Source organism: Papio anubis, chromosome 14, assembly GCF_008728515.1.
Source record: "Papio anubis isolate 15944 chromosome 14, Panubis1.0, whole genome shotgun sequence".
Taxonomy (NCBI): Eukaryota; Metazoa; Chordata; class Mammalia; order Primates; family Cercopithecidae; genus Papio; species Papio anubis.
Window position 1 is genome coordinate 67,062,486 of NC_044989.1, and position 19,151 is coordinate 67,081,636.

Below are 19,151 nucleotides of genomic sequence, written 5' to 3' on the forward strand. Positions count from 1 at the left end.
TTATTTCTTACAGTCCTAGAGATAGAGAATTTTAAGATCAAGGTTCCAGCAAGGTTGGCTTCATTCTGAACCTTTTTCTCATGGCTTGTAGGCAGCCACCATCTGAATGTGTGCTCACATGACTTTTTTGTATGAGCACATGGAGAGAGAGAGGTAGAGAGGTGTCGGGGGGAGGAGGCAGCACATTAGCTCTCCAGTGTGCTTTCTTGTAAGGGCACTAATCCCATCATGAGTGCTCCTCTCATTACTTCATCTAATCCTAATGATCTCCCAAAATCCCATCTTCAAACACCGTCACGCTGGGGGTTAGGGTTTCAACCAATGAATTTAGGGATGCACAAACATTCATTCCATAATAAGAGGTGTTAAATTCTTTGCTCACTAATCAGTCCCCAAAAATTTCCTAGGAAACTGAAGTTTAAAACATTTCTATTTTGGACAATCTCCAGGTTAAAAATCTCCACTCTGAAAATGATGTCTACACAAACATTCTTTGTTGCCCCTCCATCTTACACATGGTTGAACGTCTTCACTTTCATTCCCACCCTGATCTCTTACATCAAATCCTTGTGAAGTTTTTAAAATGGTAGAGTCAGATAAAGATTAAAGAAAGAAGCAGAGAAAAGCAAATTTGAGAAACTGTTTCCAGGGGCCAACCCCTGGATACTCTCCTGTTTGCCAATTTCCTACTGCTGCTACCCAAACCTTTAATTTGACTTCACTTTCTTACCTGTCTGAAATTTGACAATTAACGATGCATTTAAGCTAACAAGCATTAGCATTTTAAAAATGCAAATGTGTGTGTGTGTGTTTGTGTATGTGTTGAGGAGAATGTCATGTTAATAGACTATTAATTATTTTGACAATAGTAGGATATTGGTCAATCCAAGTCCTTTTCTTTCTAGCAGATGGTTGAAGCTAACTGCACTGAGATCACAGAAGTTGTATGAAGAGGAAGAGATGGAGTATGGAGAAGTGGATATGGGGAGAGGTCAGAATCGTGCACCAATGTGTTCACCCCAGTACACATGGCAACTCAAAAGGCTCATTTCCCATAATGGACACTGTATAAATATTTGTTGGATGAGTGAAATGAAGAAAGACTATTGAAGTGTCTTTGTGGTAAATACTAAAAGTTGGGTGTTGGGTCTTATAAAACGATGCTGACACAGCATAACAACTTCTTTTAACCTTTGCCAAGATTTCCTGAGTGTAACTCCCTGTTTATCTTTCTTTTGATTTTCTATCAGTACATCCTGATCTTGATCTTGGGGGTTATCTGACATGTTATTATCACTTAGATAAACTGTTCACTCTCTGTAACTTGCACCTGAAAATGAACAAGGCCAGCCTCTTGCAGAAAAGGGATGACCTTTGTCATGTGCATAATTTACAAATATTTTCCCCATTCTGTAGGTTGTTTATTTATTCTGTTGATGGTTTCTTTCATTGTGTATGCAGAAGCTCTTTTGTTTAGCTAGATCCCATTTGTCAGTTTTTGCTTGCAATTGCTTTTGGCATCTTCCTCATGAAATATTTGCTTGTTCCTATGTCCAGAATGTTATTGCCTAGGTTGTCTTCCAGGATTGTTATAGTTTTGGGTTTTACATTTAAATCTTTAATCCATATTGAGTTTATTTTCATATGTGGAATAAGGAAGGGGTCCAGTTTTGATCTTCTGCATGTGGCTAGCCAGTTATCCCAGCACCATTTATTGAATAGGGAATCCTTTCCCCATTGCTTGTTTTTGTCAGCTTTGTTGAAGATCATATAGTTGTAGGTATGTGGCCTTTCTCATAAGGGCTCTCTATTCCGTTCCATTGGTCTATGTGTCAGTTCTTGTACTAGTGCCATGCTGATTGGGTTACTGTAGCCCTATAGTAGAGTTTGAAGTCAGGTAATATGATGCCTCCAGCTTTTTTTTTTTTTTTTTTTTTTGCTTAGGATTACCTTAGCTTTCAGGCTCTTTTTTGGTTCCATATTAATTTTAAAATAGTTTTTTTCTAGTTCTGTGAAGAATGTCATCGGTAGTTTAATAGGAATAGCATTGAATCTATAAATTGCTGTGGGCAGTATGGGCTTTTAAATAATATTGATTCTTCCTATCCATGAGCATGGCATGTTTTTCCATTTGTTTGTGTCATCTCTGATTTCTTTGAACAGTGTTTTTTAATTCTCCCTGTAGAGATCTTTCACTTTCCTGGTTAGCTGTATTCCTAGGTGTTTTATTCTTTTTGTGGCAGTTGTGAATGGGATTGCATTCCTAATTTGGCTTGCAGCTTGGTTGTTGTTGGTGTATAGGAATACTAGTGATTTTATCCTTTGCTTTTGTATCCTGAGATTGCTGAAGTTGTTTATCAGCTTAAGGAGCTTTTGGGCAGAGACTACGGGGTTTTCTCAATATAGAATCATGTCATCTGCAAAGAGTAATTTCCTCTTTTCCTATTTGGATACCCTTTATTTCTTTCTGTTGCCTGATTTCCCTTGCCAGGACTTTCAGTACAAATGTTGAATAGGAGTGGTGAGAGAGAGCATCCTTGCCTTGTGCCAGTTTTCAAGGGGAATGTTTCCAGCTTTTGCCTGTAAAGTATGTTGCTGGCTGTGGGTTTGTCATAGATGGCTCTTATTACTTTGAGGTATGTTCCTTCAATACCTAGTTTATTGATAATTTTTAATGAAAGGGGTATTGAATTTTATCCAAAGGCTTTTCTGCATTTGTGGTTTTTGTCTTTAGTTCTATTTACATGATAAATCATATATATTGATTTGCGTATGTTGAACCAACCTTGCATTCACTCAAGTAGGGATAAGGCCTACTTGATTGTAGTGGATAAACTTTTTGATGTGCTGCTGGATTCAATTTGTCACTATGTTGTTGAGGGATTTTTGCATTGATGTTCATCAAGGATATTGGCTTGACGTTTTCTTTTTCTGTTGTGTCTGCCAGGTTTCAGTATCAGGATGATGCTGGCTTCATATAATGAGTTAGGGAGGAGTCCCTCCTTCTCAAATTTTGGAATAGTTGCAGTAGGAATGGTACCAGCTCTTCATTGTACATCTGGTAGAATTCAGCTGTAAATCCATCTGGTCCTGGGCTCTTTTGGTTGGTGGGCTATTTATTACTGATTCAATTTCAGAGCTTGTTACTGGTCTGTTAATGGATTCACTTTTCCCTGGCTCAGTCTTGGGAGGGTGTATGTGCTCAGGAATTCATCAATTTCTTCTAGATTTTCTAGTTTATGTGCATAGTGGTATTCATAATATTCTCTGATGGTTGTTTGTATTTCTGTGGGGTCAGTGGTATTACCTCCTTTGTCATTTCTAATTGTGCTTATTTTGATCTTCTCTCTTTTCTCCTTTATTGTCTAGCTAGTGGTCTATCATTTTATTTTATTTTTTCAAAAAACGCAACTTCTGGATTCACTGATATTTTGAATGATTTTTCCTGTCTCAACTTCTTTCAGTTCAGCTCTGATTTTGGTTATTTCTTGTCTTCTGCTAGCTTTGGGGTTGGTTTTCTCTTGGTTCTCTAGTTCTTTTAGTTGTGATGTGAGGTTGTTAAATTGATATCTTTCTAACTCTTTAATGTAGGCACTTCGTGCTATAAATTTTCCTCTTAACACTGCCTTAGCTGTGTCCCAGAGATTCTGGTATGCTGTATCTTTGTTCTTACTACTTTCAAAATAACTTCTTGATTTCTATCTTAATTTCATTATGTGTCCAAAAGTCATTCAGGAGCAGCATACTCAATTTTCATAAAGTCATATGATTTTGAGCAAATTTCTTAGTCTTGATTTCTAATTTGATTTTGCTGTGGTCTGACGGAGTGCTTGTTATGATTTCAGTTCTTTTGCATTTGCTGAGCAGTGTTTTGTGTTTATGTGATTGATTTTACAGTATGTGCCATGTGGCGATGGGAAGAATGTATCTTCTGTTGTTTTTAGGTGGAGAGTTCTGTAGATGTCTAGCAGGTCCGTCTGTAGATGTCTAGTAGGTCCATTTGATCCAGTGCTGAGTTCAGGTCCTAAATATCTTCGTTAATTTTTTACCTTGATGATTTATCTAGTACTGTCAGTGGGGTGTTGAAGTACCCCACTATTATTGTGTGGGAGTCTAAGTCTTTTTGAAGGTCTCAAAAAACTTGCTTTATGAATCTGGGTGCTCCTGTGTTGGTTGTATACATATTTAGGATAGTTAGGTCTTCTTGTTCAATTTGATCCTTTACCATGATGTAATGCCCTTCTTTGTCTTTTTTTGATATTTGTTTGTTTAAAGTCTGTTTTGTGTGAAATTAGATTGCAACACTTGCTTTTCTTCTGTTTTCTATTTGCTTAGGAGATTTTTCTTCTTCCCTGAATTTTGAACTTATGTGTGTCATTGCATGTGAGGTGTGTCTCTTAAAGATAGCATACCATTGGGTCTCAGTTCTTTATCTACCTTGCCACTTAGTGCCTTTTAATTAAGGCATTTAGCCCACTTACATTCAAAGTGAGTATTGATATGTGTAGATTTGGACCTAGTATCATGTTAACTGGTTATTTTGCAGACTTATTTATGTGTTTGCTTTACAGTGTCATTGGTCTGTGTACTTAAGTATGTTTTTGTAGTAATTGATAATGACCTTTCCTTTCCACATTTAGCACTTCTTTCAGGAGACCTTGTAAGGCAGGTCTAATGATGATGAATTCTCTCAGCATTTGCTTGTCTGAAAAGGATCTTATTTCTCCTTTGAATATAAAGCTTAGTTTGGATAGCTATGAAATTCTGTGTTGGAATTTGTTTTCTTTAAGGATGTTGGCTATAGGCTCCCAATTTCTTCCGGCTTATAAGGTTTCAGCTGGGAGGTCTGCTGTTAGTTGGATGGGCTTCCATTTGTAGGTGACCTGACCTTTCTCTCTAGCTGCCTTTAACATTTTTTCTTGCATTTTGACCTTGAAGAATCTGATGATAATGTGTCTTGAGGATGATCTTCTTGTGAAGTATCTTACCTAGGTTCTCTGCATTTCCTGAATTTGAATATTGACCTCTCTAGCTAGGCTGGGGAAGTGCTCGTGGATGATATCCTGAAATACATTTTACAAGTTGCTTATACTCTCCCCATTTCTTTCAGGGATATCAATGAGTCATAGATTTGGTCTCTTTACATAATCCCATATTTCTCAGAGATTTTGTTCATTCCTTTTTATTCTCTTTTCTCTATTCTTGTCTGACTGTTTTATTTCAGAAAGCCAGTCTTCAAGCTCTGAGACTCTCTCTTCCACTTAGTCTATTCTGCTATTAATACTTGTGACTGCATTATGAAATCCCCATAGTTTGTTTATCAGCTCTGTCAGGTTGGTTATGTTCTTTTCTACACTGGTTATTTTGTCTGTCAGCTCCAGCATCAGTTTACTGTGATCCTTAGCTTCCTTGGATTGGGTTTCAATGTACTCCTGCGTCTCAATGATCTTTGTTCCTATTCATATTCTGAATCATATTTCTGTCATTTCAGCCATCTTAGCCTGGTTCAGAACCCTTGCTGGAGAGGTGGTGTGGTCATTTGGAGGAAAGGAGGCACTCCGGATTTTTGAGTTGTCAGGGTTTTTGCATTGCATTGGTTCCTTTTCATCTTTGTGGGCTGACGTTCCCTCAGTTTTTGAAGTTGCTGACCTTTGAAATGGGTTTTTTTTGTTGTTTTATCTTATTTGATGACCTTGTGAGTTTGATTGTGGTATAAGGTTAAATTCAGCTGACTGGCTTAATTTCTGGAAGATTTTAGGGGGCCAGCGCTCAGCTCCCAACTCCTAAACTGTGTGCTCTAAATCTGGGGTACTTGTATCAGGCTCCAACTTTGTTCTTTGGCTCCTCAAGGTTAGGAATCCACTGTGGTGGGGGTGCTGAGGTGGTCCCAGACTGCTGGTCACTACACTCTAATTGGTAGTATCATCCAGTTTCATAGTGTGGTGACAGTGGAATCTGTCCTAGTTCATATGTGCTAGCAACAGCTGCAGTGGCAGTGAGGTGGGGTGCACCCTCCTCAGCTGCAGCAGGGTGCTAACGGATGCCAAGGTGCCTGCCTCCATGCAGGTATTCACCACAGTAGTGGAGGCAACATGTCTCAAGGGGACCAGGGGCTCCTGCTGGCAACTGTGTTTACAGTTGTGCTGATGGTGGTGTTGGCACGGGGTGGAACACCAGCTGGCACAGGTCTGTGTGTGTTCTCTGCACCGCAGGCCAGGGTGGTCGCTCAGGGCAGGGGAGGGTCTGCTGTTTTCTGTACCTAGTTTCACTCTCGCAGCAGTGTTGGTGCAAGAGCAGGGCACTGGTGGGGTTGGGGCTTACTGGCTCTGTGCCTGTCAGGACTCCGACTGCATCGGCAGTCAGTATGGGGAAGTGGGATGGGCTGCACTCTCACTGCAGCAGGGGCAGGGCAGGGTGCATGCACATGCAGCATTGGTGGGGTAAGGAAGGCAATACCGGCCTGTGTACACAAGTGCAGCAAAATAATGTGGGTAGTTGCTGTGGGCACAGGGGAAGCTGCTGTGTGGGGAGTGGTTGAGCTGGTGCATGGCCATGGGGGCCACCCTGCTGGAGCACTCCACTGGTTAGGCATGGTTGCCAGTACAGGAGCTATGATGTGGGTTCCCAGGGCACCTGAGGCTGCCTTGCAAGCAGGCCTGGCCAGGCTGGGGCGGCAGGAGAGGTCAGCAGACCAAGGAGTGCCCAGATCAGACCAGGCTGATCTGATGGGTAAGATCAATCTGTAAAGTTCAGGTCCGACAGTTCTTTTAGGGCTAAAGTCTCCTATGGGAGCTACTTGACCCTAGGCGAATGGCCGTCTCTGGCTGTGCTTTGCTACAGATGCAGTGGTACCAAAACATCGGAGTTCCACATCATTGCTGCCCCTACCACTTCTCTAAGCAGCTCTCCCTGCCAACTCGAGTGGTGGTCGAGGGGTCTCCTCCTACAGTGATTCCAGAGCCCTGTGGTGAGAGTCAGTTGCTCCTTGCCAGGAGTTACTGGAAGCCAGGAATAAGTCCTGGTGCACAGTAGCCCTGTGCAGGGTTCCCAGCTTTGTCTCCCTTCAGCCCATCTTCTGTGTCTTCCCTCTGTCCATCCTCGGGGCCTTCCCTCTGAAGCTCTGTTAGGAGATGTCTTGGTCCCTCTGTGGCAGCTGTTCTAGTTGGCTGCATCTAGTCGGCCATCTTGCCCTCTCTCTGAATCCATACTTTCTATGGAAAGATTTTCCTAGCCAAACCCATCTTTGGCTTAATTTCATTGATATATTTATTTTTATGTAACCTTTAAAAAAGTGCATTATAAGTTATCTATAAATTACCTACAATAAAATACACAGGTCTTAAAGGTCCATTTGATGAATATTGACAGTCACAGTTTCATGTGTAACCACCACACAAAACAATATATAGGACATTTCTAGCATTCAGAAACTTCTATCCTTCCACTTTACTGTCAACTGCCACACCCCACTCACATACAACTGCTTTCTAACAACTATAACTAAAGATTAGTAGTGTCTGTTCTCAGACTTCATGTAAATAGAAACATACAGTATACACACACACACACACACACATATATATCTATATGTTTCTGTCTTCTTTGTATCAGTATGATGATTTTGAGGTTCATTCGTGATGCTTTGTGTAACAGTATATTGTGCCTTTTTACTGTTGTGTAGTATTCCATTGCACAGATTTACCTGAGTTTTAAAGGGGCTTCCCAGGAATAAGAACCTTTTCTCAAAATATGAATTAGAATATAATGACTGAAAGAGAAATGTAGAACTAAAGGGCAGAATGATCTGTGTTGAGTACTCATTGTGGATTTCCTGTCATATTTCTCTCCTTATTTAGGGACTCATCATTAATAGTGTCAGTGGATTTCTTCTTTCCTCTGTGTGTCAACTGCAGACCTACACTTGATAGCATTTTGGCCACTAACCTTGCTTAACCTTGCGCTAACCCTCTTGCTATCAATTTCAGACTCCCACACCTGGGTGCCAGACCCACACAACTGTTCCTGTCACTGCTACTCCAGCTCCTCAGACATGCTATCAGCCAAGGAACTCCTTTGCCCAATTCCCTCTAAGAACTGCAAGATGCAGCAGCAGTCCCACATCCTCGGCTGCATGTATCTGGCATGCAGGTGTTAGTTTTTATAGTGCACCAGGTGGGAGAGATGCCACTGGAGTAGGCGAGGTTCCCAGGTCCCTTTTTTGGGGATTGCTCTTTTCGTGTCCTCGCACATACTGATCTGACTGTCAAGACAGACGGAGCTGGGTAGCTGAGGACAGAGGGGAAGGAACAGTGCTCTTCATCTTCGGACTTGTCTTTGAGAGGCAACTGAACAATTTTTGATCGATTACTGAATAGCACAAGCCTGGATTCTCCAGAGAGGTGATTATGACATGAAATAAGCACACTCTACAGGTGTTTCTCGGATGCGTAACTCCAAATATACAGTTTTAAAGAAGTCATAAAATAAATGATTTTCCCAGATAAACTGAAATTACATTCTGAAGGGTGACTTGGCATGATGTCCAGTTAGTTGATATATGACTTCTTGCAGGTATTCCTTTGCATCCCTGCTGCAGTGAAGAAAGCCATTACTACCAGGGAGAAACGTGGGATTAGTCAGTGGCACATGGCTGTCACCACTTGTCTTACGCTGTTGTTAATTTGTTTAACAATTCTGCTTAGCCATTTATTCACACAGTATTCCTTAGCAGCAAGGAGAAAAGTATCAGGGCAACCAAGCCATGGCTTGGAGCCACGACGTGTATAAATGGAAGGGTTAGTTTTACCCTACTGTTCTTTTCTTCCCCATCATTCTTTCTCCTCTCTTGAAACTCAGGCTCTCAATAGTGAATATCATGTGGTATATTTACATAATGGGATAATATGCAATGATGAAAAATGTGTAAACTAGAGTAACATGCATCAAAATGGATATATCTTTAAAAGTATGGAGTAAAACAAAAACTAAATTACCTATGTACAATATGATGCCATTCATACAAAATTTTAAAATATGCAACATGATTCTGTATGTTGTCTAGGGATAGTTATATATATGTAAATCTCTAAAAATATGCTTCAGATTCATATCCTCCCAATTCAGAATCAGAGTTTCCTTTGGCTGGGGAGTTGGAGAGAGATGCACTTGGAAGGAGTACACAACTATGCTTGTAATGTTTAATTTTCTAAACTAGGCCATGACCCAAATGTATTTGGTACATTGTTATTCAGATATTTTTACATATTCAAAAATACTTTACAATAAATGAATAAAAATTAATAAAATAAGATCATTGTTGGTTTATATTGTCTAAATCGTTAAACTTCCAAAGGTTTAATATTCATTCATTTTCACCAGCTGCCAAATTCAAGATTTTGGCAAAAAAATGAGATTGGTATGGAAGTGGGTGTTCTCTTTGTTCTCTGATTTTACAACCTTTTAATGTCAATGAATTATTATTAGAAGGCAGTTTGACCCTCTGAGACAAATACATGGTATTATGTACACCTAATTAATGATATAGGACACAGGATTTTAGATAAATGCTGGTGTAACCCCTTTTCTCATAGAATTCTGCAATTCCTGTATTCATTTATGAAATATTTATTGAGGCTGCTATGTCTATTGCTGTGGAGTAGGTATCAGGACAGGTGCAGGTAGAAAAAAATGTCACTTTACAAAATGTGAAATACAAAATGAGAAGTAGAGAAAAAACCATGATGAATTCTAGCCAGCTTGGAAAAAGGAAATGCAGCAAAGTACAATGGACAGAAACCTGTCAGGAGCATCTGTACAAGAATGGATAAATGGGGTGTGCTGAGTCATTTCACTTTGTCTGAGTCTGGTATGGGGTGCTGCAAACTGGACATGGGTCAGGGCCTTCTGGAGCTGAGATCAAACCTCTCAGACCTCAGCCCCGGGCTTGCATTCCTTTCTGGATTATCAAGATCCTGTAGCTCAGATCCTGTGAGAAGAGCCCTTTGTCTAATGAGAACCTATGAGAGCCATTCTGGGGACCATGCTGGCCTGGTCTAGAGCTGTGGGCAATGCTGACATCCAGCACACTTGAGGATGCAAGGAGCACCCTACGAGAATGGAGATGCAAAGGCAGAGGAAGAGAAATGATGCAATTTCTTTTTCAGCTAGGGAGAAGGATAGCAGAAATGAACGAGATCTGTGAGGAAATTTATATTAGGGGATAAACAAATGAGTTCTGTGCCCGCCTCTTTAAGTCTCTTCAATGCCATGTTCATTTCTCTTTTTTGATTACCAGGTAGTGCTGTCCTTGGTCTCTTGGGGCATACTTCTTTCCCGATCTGGCACAAACGACCCCTCAGGGCTTAAAGACTTGCGAATGATGAATGATCAAGGTATGCATTTCTTAATCAAGCTGCTGTATTTGCCCATCTAAAGAACTGTTTAAAAAACACATCTAGCAGATCTCTGCCTCCAATGCTCACATATTATTTAACTCCAACTTTTACTTTTGAAAAATCTAACTAAAATCTTATTCAGGCTATGACCAAAGGAGAGGGCAGGCTAAAAAATATCCTATGCAGGTGAAGGGCATTTTTTTTTTTTTTTTAAATTTTCAATTCAGTTGCTGATTTTGTTAGCTGCTGTTCTGACCTTCCAGCTAACTTCAGGATTGTTTTGGTTAAGATTGAAAATGTAAATTTGCATGGCAAGAGTGCTTTTCCAAAGGATGCTGTGTAGATAGCTCTTCAAATTGTTGGATGATAATGACTATTGTCCCTTACCTTTCAAAGCTGAAGGAAGGTCTGCAGCCTGTTTACCTGCCCAGCTTATCTAGTGAGAACCTACCACGTGTCCAGCCATGGGCTGGGTCCTTTCTACCCAATTAAACCCCTCTGCCAGAATAGCAAAGATCAAGTTTCAAAAATGTTATTCTCACATATTCACAGATATTAGGGAGCAACCCAACAAAAAACAAACCAATATTGGTAATGCTATTCTAGAACATTCAACTTGTTTTACTCTTGCTGACATTTTCCTTTGGGAAAAGTAGTTTGATAGTGAAGATAGTGAAATGATGGGACTTTACAAGGAGATCAGATCCACAGATTAAAAAAAAAAAAAAAAAAAGAGCCAAATGTGCAGGCCCATGTCTGTAGTCTCAGCTACTCAGGAAACGATAGTGGGAGGATTGCTTGAGCCCAGGAGTTTAAATCAGCGTGGGCAATGCAAAAAGCCTTACCTAGTAAATCTCCAAGCCAGTCCCTCTAGAAGTATTCTGGGTGCAACTGTTGTCCTCTATGGGACTTCTCTCTCATGCATTACACTGTCAGATTGATCCCCATCTCTGAAAGCCACCGTTGGGTCCCTGCTTCAGTCTGAACTCCTGGGAAATATGGCATAGCCATTCCTCTTCAACTAAAGATTGGAAGCACTCACTTAACGGTAGGTTTATAGAATGAGAGGAAGTAGGTATTTGACCATTACTTGCCATTCTTCCCACTTGGAACATTTGGGCCTTTGTTGAGTTGTTCGTAGTGATAAGATGAAGTAATAAGCCAGATTTCTACCTTACTCTTTGTTGTGCATAAGATGCTTTACTGAGTACTTCAAATTCACTAATATATGCACTGAACTAGTCATCCAATGTACTGAGACCAAGACCAGAGTGATCTGCTCAATCGAAAACCATTCATATCTTTGAAAAATAAAATTTACTGCTTTTATACAATTTATAATAGTTCCCCCTTTTTTGGGTACTTGATATGTGTCAAGCCCTGACATGGTGTTTTTTTTCATACATTATTGTTAACCACGACAACAATACAGAGAGGTTGGTATTAACGTACCTATTTCATAGATGAAGAAACTGGGGCTGAGAAATATTATGTGACTTGCTCAGACTTGTATAGACACCCAGTAGCAGCATTAGGGTAAAAACCCATTTCTTATCATATCTTGGAATCTGTTCTCTTTCCATTGAACCAAACTTCTTTCCTGTTCAAACCATCAGTGTGGTTAGTCTGGACCTGGTTAGATCCCTGCAGCTGCTGAATCCACTTGCCTCATTTGGAGCAACCAGAACAGAAATGTGTTTCATCGGCTTGAGCAAGAAAAATTCATTACAATAGATGTGCTTGTAAAGTTGCCCTCCTTTAAAAGGGATTTGCCTTTTCTATACAGCGTAGGACATTAGAAGGGTTTTGCCAAAATAATATACTTTCCAGTATGAATCCTTTTCAGGGAACTTTTGGTTGTTTCTCTCATCATTACATGGGGTATCAAGCTGAAAGCTTTGCCATCCTGGCTACTGAATCCTCAGTCACAGTAAAGTTTTAATTTTAGTTTTTACTAGCATTGAAATTGTAGCAATAAGACACATAAACAGGACATCTAATCCATGAAGTCCTTTGGTACAAGGGAGATTTTCTATCTGCCACTTGGAAAACTTGTATGAAATAAACCCCAATTTGGGGTGTTTTTGGAGGGCAAAGGGTGATGTACCCTATCTGATTGGACTTAGTGATACATTTTAACCTGTGATTTATGCAACCTGACATTGACATTCATTTAGCTCAGATTACAAGTAAAGTAATTCACTCCCTAATGAAGTGTACCCTGCATGACATATTGACCATGGGAGCTGACAATCATTGCTTTAAAACAGGCATAGGTTACACTTTCTTTTGTCATTGAAAGTAGATTATCAGTTAATAAACTTAAAACAGGGCCTGCTGACCTGCCATTCTTCCAGAAGTATTTTATTAGAGCATCAGAAAAGCACATACCAAAATTTACATTGTAATGGAAAAAAGAGTGAAAAACTGCATGAATTCACTGTTGTTCAGAGGAATAGCTTTTCCATGCATTTATACAAGTTCCTTCCAACTTTTTATTTTGGAAATCTTCAAACCTATAGAAAAGCAGAAAACATAGTACCGTGAACACCTGTGTACTCTTCACTTGGATTAATCAGTTAATATTTTGTCACATGTGTGTACTCTCTTTTTCATGTGTACACACACACACACACACACACACACACACACAATTTTAAAGTAAATTACAGACATTATGACAATTCACTCCTAAATACTTTAGCATGAATCATCTAAGAATCAGGACATTCTTCTCTATTACCAAAATATCATTATCATACACCTAAGAAAATTAACAATTCAATAATAGAATCTAATATAAAGTCTGTATTCCAGTGTCTTCGATAGTTTCCAAATGTATTTTAAACTTATCTTTTAAAAATCAGAATGCAGTAAAAAATTTCACCTTGCATTCGGTTGTTATGCATTTATACATAATTTTGTGGGGAATAAAAGTGAAAGCACAGGAGCTTTGAGCCACAGTGACTGAAAGCACAGTGATAAAGTGTTGGTTATGTCTTATGCCGAAGTATTTTTCAAGGATCTCTCTTACAATGTATGTATCCCATGATAATGGTCATTTTTTTTTCCAAAATATTTCGATCAATTTCCCATTTGACTATATTTAAATGGTGGGCACATGGAATATGCTACTACGTATTCATATTTTTAGAAACCTCAGTCCCATTGAATAGTTGAGTGTTTTATTCTCTTTCCATATAAACTGTAGGATTAGAATTCCAAATCTAGAGGATTTGTTCCAACCCCACTCAAAAAGAGAAAAAAAAAAAAAAAAAAAAAAAAAACAAGAACTTTCCTGAGTAAAATGTTTTTCAGCATTATGTTGCAAATGAATTATAAGTTTCAAATAATTGAATTTTCTTCTAATTTAGACTTTTCCTTATACTCCTGAAAGCAAAATGTGTTGTAATTAAAAATGGAAAGAAAAATGAACATTCACTAGGGAAAATATAATGGTTTTATTACTGCCATGGACATTTGGAGATCAAGTTTAAGAAAATGGTTGAATTCAATGTTGCAAGTGCACTTCTCATCTATAATTACACATGTCTAAGGTCTTGTAAAGTGACTGTATAATTGCTTTAGAGTTGCATTTAAAGGAAATATTGAAAAACTGCATTTCATGAATTACAGTTTGCATGGATCTTATGTACTTTATTTTATGTCCTTGTACTTTCATTAGCAGTGCAAAAGCTATTGCAGAAAATAGAAGAGGGGAACTATGACCTTTTATTTTCACTTTGCAGAAGATAGTAACTTTGTTTTTAAAGAAGCAAAACAATATTATCCTCTTCCATAATAAATCATAAAAAGGCTTATGAACAATGCTATATATTTTGAAACAAAAACAAAAATATCTTGTCCATTGGTGATTGCTATTGAATTTTAAAATTAGCTAGAAGTTTTTTCTCCGTCTTTATATGTGTATATATACACACATATATATATCTATATACACACACATACACACACACACACACACACACACATATATATATAGAGAGAGATAGAGACAGAGTATCGCTCTGTTGCCCAGGCTGGAGTGCAGTGGCACAATCTCGGCTCACTGCAAGCTCCGCCTCCCGGATTCATGCCATTCTCCTGCCGCAGCCTCCTGAGTAGCTGGGAATACAGGCACCCACCACCATGTCCAGCTAATTTCTTTTTGTATTTTTAGTAGAGAGGGGGTTTCACCGTGTTAGCCAGATGGTCTCGATCTCCTGACTTTGTCATCTGCCTGTTTTGGCCTCCCTATATTTATATTTTTTTAGAGACTGCCTCACTCTGTCAACCAGTCTGGAGTGACATGATAATAGTTCACTGCAGCCTTGATCTCCTGGGCTTAAGTAATCCTCCTACCTCAGCTTCTATAGTAGCTGGGACTACAGGTGTACCACATTACACTGGCCAGGATCACTTAATATTATAATAGAAAGTAGATAGGTGTTGTTGTAAGGACTGCCTACCTGTTCTGGTCCACAGGGCCTTCCACATACACACACACGTCCTGATAGCTACACACACTTTCTATAAAGTTTAGGGTTATTCTGGCCTCTCATAAGAAAATTCTGGGCTTAAAACATAGCTTCAAAGTGCTGCACTGCTCCCCTCAATAAGAGATGGTCAAACTAAACACATGTCCATGTCAGCCTGGCTAAACTGGGTTGCAACTCTAGAATATCAATTTAGTATATGTAGAGATCCTTAATTGTTACACACACACACAAAACAAAAACAAAAACAAAAACAAAAACAACCAAAAAAAAACCCTAGAGTTGTCTACACAATTGTCTATAATAAATCCAAGGTCTTCTTGGAGAAACATTTTGACTCATACTCCCAGATGGTGCTTCACTTGGTGAGGGAATTAGGACCTTTCTTTATTATTTTTGGTTTTGAGTACCTTCTTGGAGGCAAGCTATAGAAAGAAAAGTGCACAAATGATAAGCTTAGTGAGTTTTCACCAATTGAATGTCCCTGCATAACCCGCCTCCAGATTAAAAAAAAAAAAAAATCGGAACATTTCCAGCACCTTGGTGACCTCCCTCATGTCCCTTCAATTCAGGAACCCAACAGGAACTTTAGTACCTTACTGATTTTAATCTCAGCAAATGAGCTTGCTCTAATTTTTGCCCAGTCCCATTAATGAACCCTTCTTCATTTTTAGTAACAATAGAAATGCAGAAGGCACGACTTCTTCATTTCTCGAAGCTGTCTTTAAGGGGTTAGTAAACATGATGGGAAAACTCTTGAGTGATGCAAATGTGGCTTTTCACCTTCATGCCTGCAGAGTGACTGCTACTTCATACTCTGGAGGCATGTACCAAAAGGGTTGTAACAGGGGCAGAAGGGATTGTCCTGGGGCATGTACACAGTTGTATTGATATAAGTACCTTAGTTACAGCAGATAAAAAGCTAAAATTTTCTTAGTCAAATAAGCAGAGTATTTAAATGCATTAAATGCTGGGGAAATCTATAGCTAGCAGGAAATCCTGGATAATTAACTCTTCAAATGTCAAAAGGTAATGCAGACTTCTTTCTGTATCTACGAATCTTACTCTCCACATCGAGTATTACTTCTCCAACCAGAAGAATCGCCTTGTGAAATAATTTGGGTTCTCTTTCTTGCTATTAACAGGACAACAAGGAATGGGATGGGGGAGGCAGAGGGGAAGGGGCGGTCAGTTAGACCTGGCCCTTCATGCTATTGGGTGGGCATAAAAGGAAATGGACTAGAACTGTCCATATCTTTTCAAGGAGTTGTCAACTCAAACTTAAGAAAATAATTCTAGAGATGTTAATATTTTACCCTAAGCCTTTTGATTGTGCACGAAATGGAAGTGGGTGAGGTTTAGCATGTCACTGAAATTTGCCATTGATGCATATCCACCATTCTGAGAACTGTATCCTGCCTCTATGATTTAGCATGACAACTGGATTATATTTATACAATTAATTAATGTTTGCTTGACCACTTTTATCCAATTTCTTTCCATAGCACATAAAAGAGAACCTGACATAAATTTCTCTTTCAAAACAATTGACTTAGCAACTGCTGACCTTCTGTTCTGTCATTCTAAGGATTGATTGGATATTGTTGAATTGTTTCATTCTACAGTAATTAAACATAAAATTAATTATGCTAGTAACCCATTATTTTTCTGAACCAAGGACTAAGTCATTTGTTTTTGCTTGATTACTCAGAGAATCTGCCATTAGGTGAACAGGGAAAAGGAAATTGTACTGTTGCAAACAGAAACTAAATATTTTAAGGCACATTTTAATGGCTAAAATATAATCTGAAAGCTTTTCATTTCTATATGCACAGCATATTGAATTTGTTTAATGTAATTTAGGCCATAAATCTTTTACCGTATGATATGGTCATTTAAATATTTTCTCAGGTGGCTAATCATTTAGAAAACATGTCAAAGAAGAATATATGTTAAGAAAGAGAGACGGGTGAATAAAACTGGAAGCATCCGTAAAACCATCATGAATCTCTAATTCCTGATTTGGTTTGCTGCTCACCCGAAATGAAATTTACTTCACAAGTCATTTTCTTTGTTAGTTTTGTATAGAAAATGCTTAAAATTATCCTGATATTGTGAGCATTAAATCTGGTATTGAGAGGCATACAAGTATGGCAGGATTAAATTATCAAAATGTATGTGCTGATAGAGACCAAAATAGGTTTTTGCAGTTTTCATTAGTGCAGGTCATACTAATTTAATTAACATGATTGAAGACAATATCACTAGATGAGGCAGCATATACCTAGCCCTGGCCTATTACTCACCCATAGGCTATAAAATGATACACCTGACACATGGGTATGCAATCTCACATATTTCACATTTGGACCCTGCCTTTTACTGCAAGGTTCCTTTGGCTTTGGAATATGTGGTGAACTTCATCAGATGAAATTCCTGATGCTTTTCACAATTCACGATCCTGATCAGTATTTTAAATATTGAGCAAATCTTTGGCTTTTACTTTATGCAATTTGGACTGTCATATTTATTATCTAGCCTGCTGAGCACCCCGTTTCTTTATGTGACAATTGTGCTTCCTTCTAAGTTTAGACTCCTCTCCTCCTAACCTGCCTGTGGTTCTGTGAATCATAATAGCCCACTTTCCTGGCCACAAGAGTGAGTGCGAGGACTAAGGGAGTCAATTAATGGCTCTTTTCAGGATTTGTCTGGTTGGAAATAATAGAGAAGACAACTTACCTACCCAACATCCATTCTTTCCTTTTCCCCTGTGAAGAAAATCCCATTAAAAAAAATAGTGGTAGTGTTTCCCATTGAAAATATCCATCTCCTCACATTCTCCTGGAGTCAAATGTGATCATGTTCCCATTTCTGGCCAATGTGATTCAAATGGAAGTCTGCAGTGTACGGCTTCTGGCACGATATTGGTGTCCTGATGAAAGACTCAGCTGACAAGTGACTTTTGCCCTTACTCCTCTTCCATTTTCTGCCTGAAACTTACACACCATGGACTAGTCTTAAGCCTGCTAAGGACAATGGAGTAGGAATCAACAGGACCCTGGATCATTGATGACTGGCTCAAGTAGCTGTGCCAGCCTTCATCTACTCCATTTCAGAATTCTTGTTATGAGAAAAGTAAAACTTCTGTTTAGTTATGCTCATGTGAGTGGGTTGCTGTCATATTAAGCAGGACATTGCCCTAGTTGTTATAATTCTTTTCCTATATTAAGGTGGATTTGTAGAGAAGGCCAGCGTGAGAAAATGAGTCAACTTACAAAGAAAGAGTCAAGAGACCAATAGCAAGACCTGGTCTTGTGCCCTGAATTTTTACGCAGCCCGGGGTGATGTTATGTGAGCCCATGCAACCCTGCTCTGCTGAACTTTCCTAAAGTTGGTTTCTATCACAAATACAAGAATTCTTGGAAATATGAGAATAAAAACACACTCTCCATGCAACAGATATTCAAAATCTTGAATTAGTTTTTCTTAGCACTAATTCCCTATTTTCTGGGATGGGAAGGAGGAGCCCTGAGTTCTTAAGTTAACAGTACAGGTTTAGGGGCTTTGGAACATCACCCAGCATTTTTGAACCTCAGTCTTCTCATCTACAAAACAATATGAACAGATTAGAAGTTCTCTAGGGTAGCTTCAGTTCTAAATGACCATGACTCCATGCACATTTTCCACAAATGTGGGCTGGAAGGGAGGATGTAAAATACAGAATTCAATTATGAAAGAAATGTACTCAGAGATTTACCATAAACACCTGCTCCTACAGAGTAATAAAAAAGAATAAAGTTACAGCCCAAGTAGAGATTTTTCTGTGGATGAGGTTGCACATGCTCTGGTTATCAGTCTCTAAAGGTGGTGTGTACAGAGTCAGGGAAAGAAACAGACTTTTCCTCAGGATTAAATTACTTCTAAGCACTGATGTTTAGATTTGAAGAAGACTTTCATCCTCAAATATGAAAACTATCATACTAATAACAATAATTACAGAGAACTACATACTATGAACTATGCTATTTTGCATGCATTATCACATTTCATCCTCAGTGATGCTTTGAGATAGAGAATCATATTATTTCCATTTTATAACTATTTGCTATTTTGTTAGTTACAATCAGAATAATTCCAAATTTGTAAATAGTTAAGGCTTATTTTTTGCTGTTTTCAACAAAGCAGAGAAATCCGAATATCAGTGTTGATTCCAAAGATATTTCTCCATTTTCTCACTACATATTAAAGGAAATAATGGGCT

At 38.8% G+C, this 19,151-nt stretch overlaps 1 protein-coding gene across 2 annotated transcripts in view; it reads left to right on the forward strand.

Annotated features, from left to right (window-relative positions):
* Nucleotides 1–19,151, forward strand: part of MEIS1 (Meis homeobox 1) — a 251,385-nt gene that overhangs the window by 207,151 nt on the left and 25,083 nt on the right. For both annotated transcript variants that reach the window (XR_004178292.1, XR_004178294.1), the window contains exon 14: nucleotides 10,295–10,391. The gene's annotated coding sequence lies outside the window, so the exon portion shown is untranslated. The remainder of the gene's footprint in view (nucleotides 1–10,294; nucleotides 10,392–19,151) is intronic.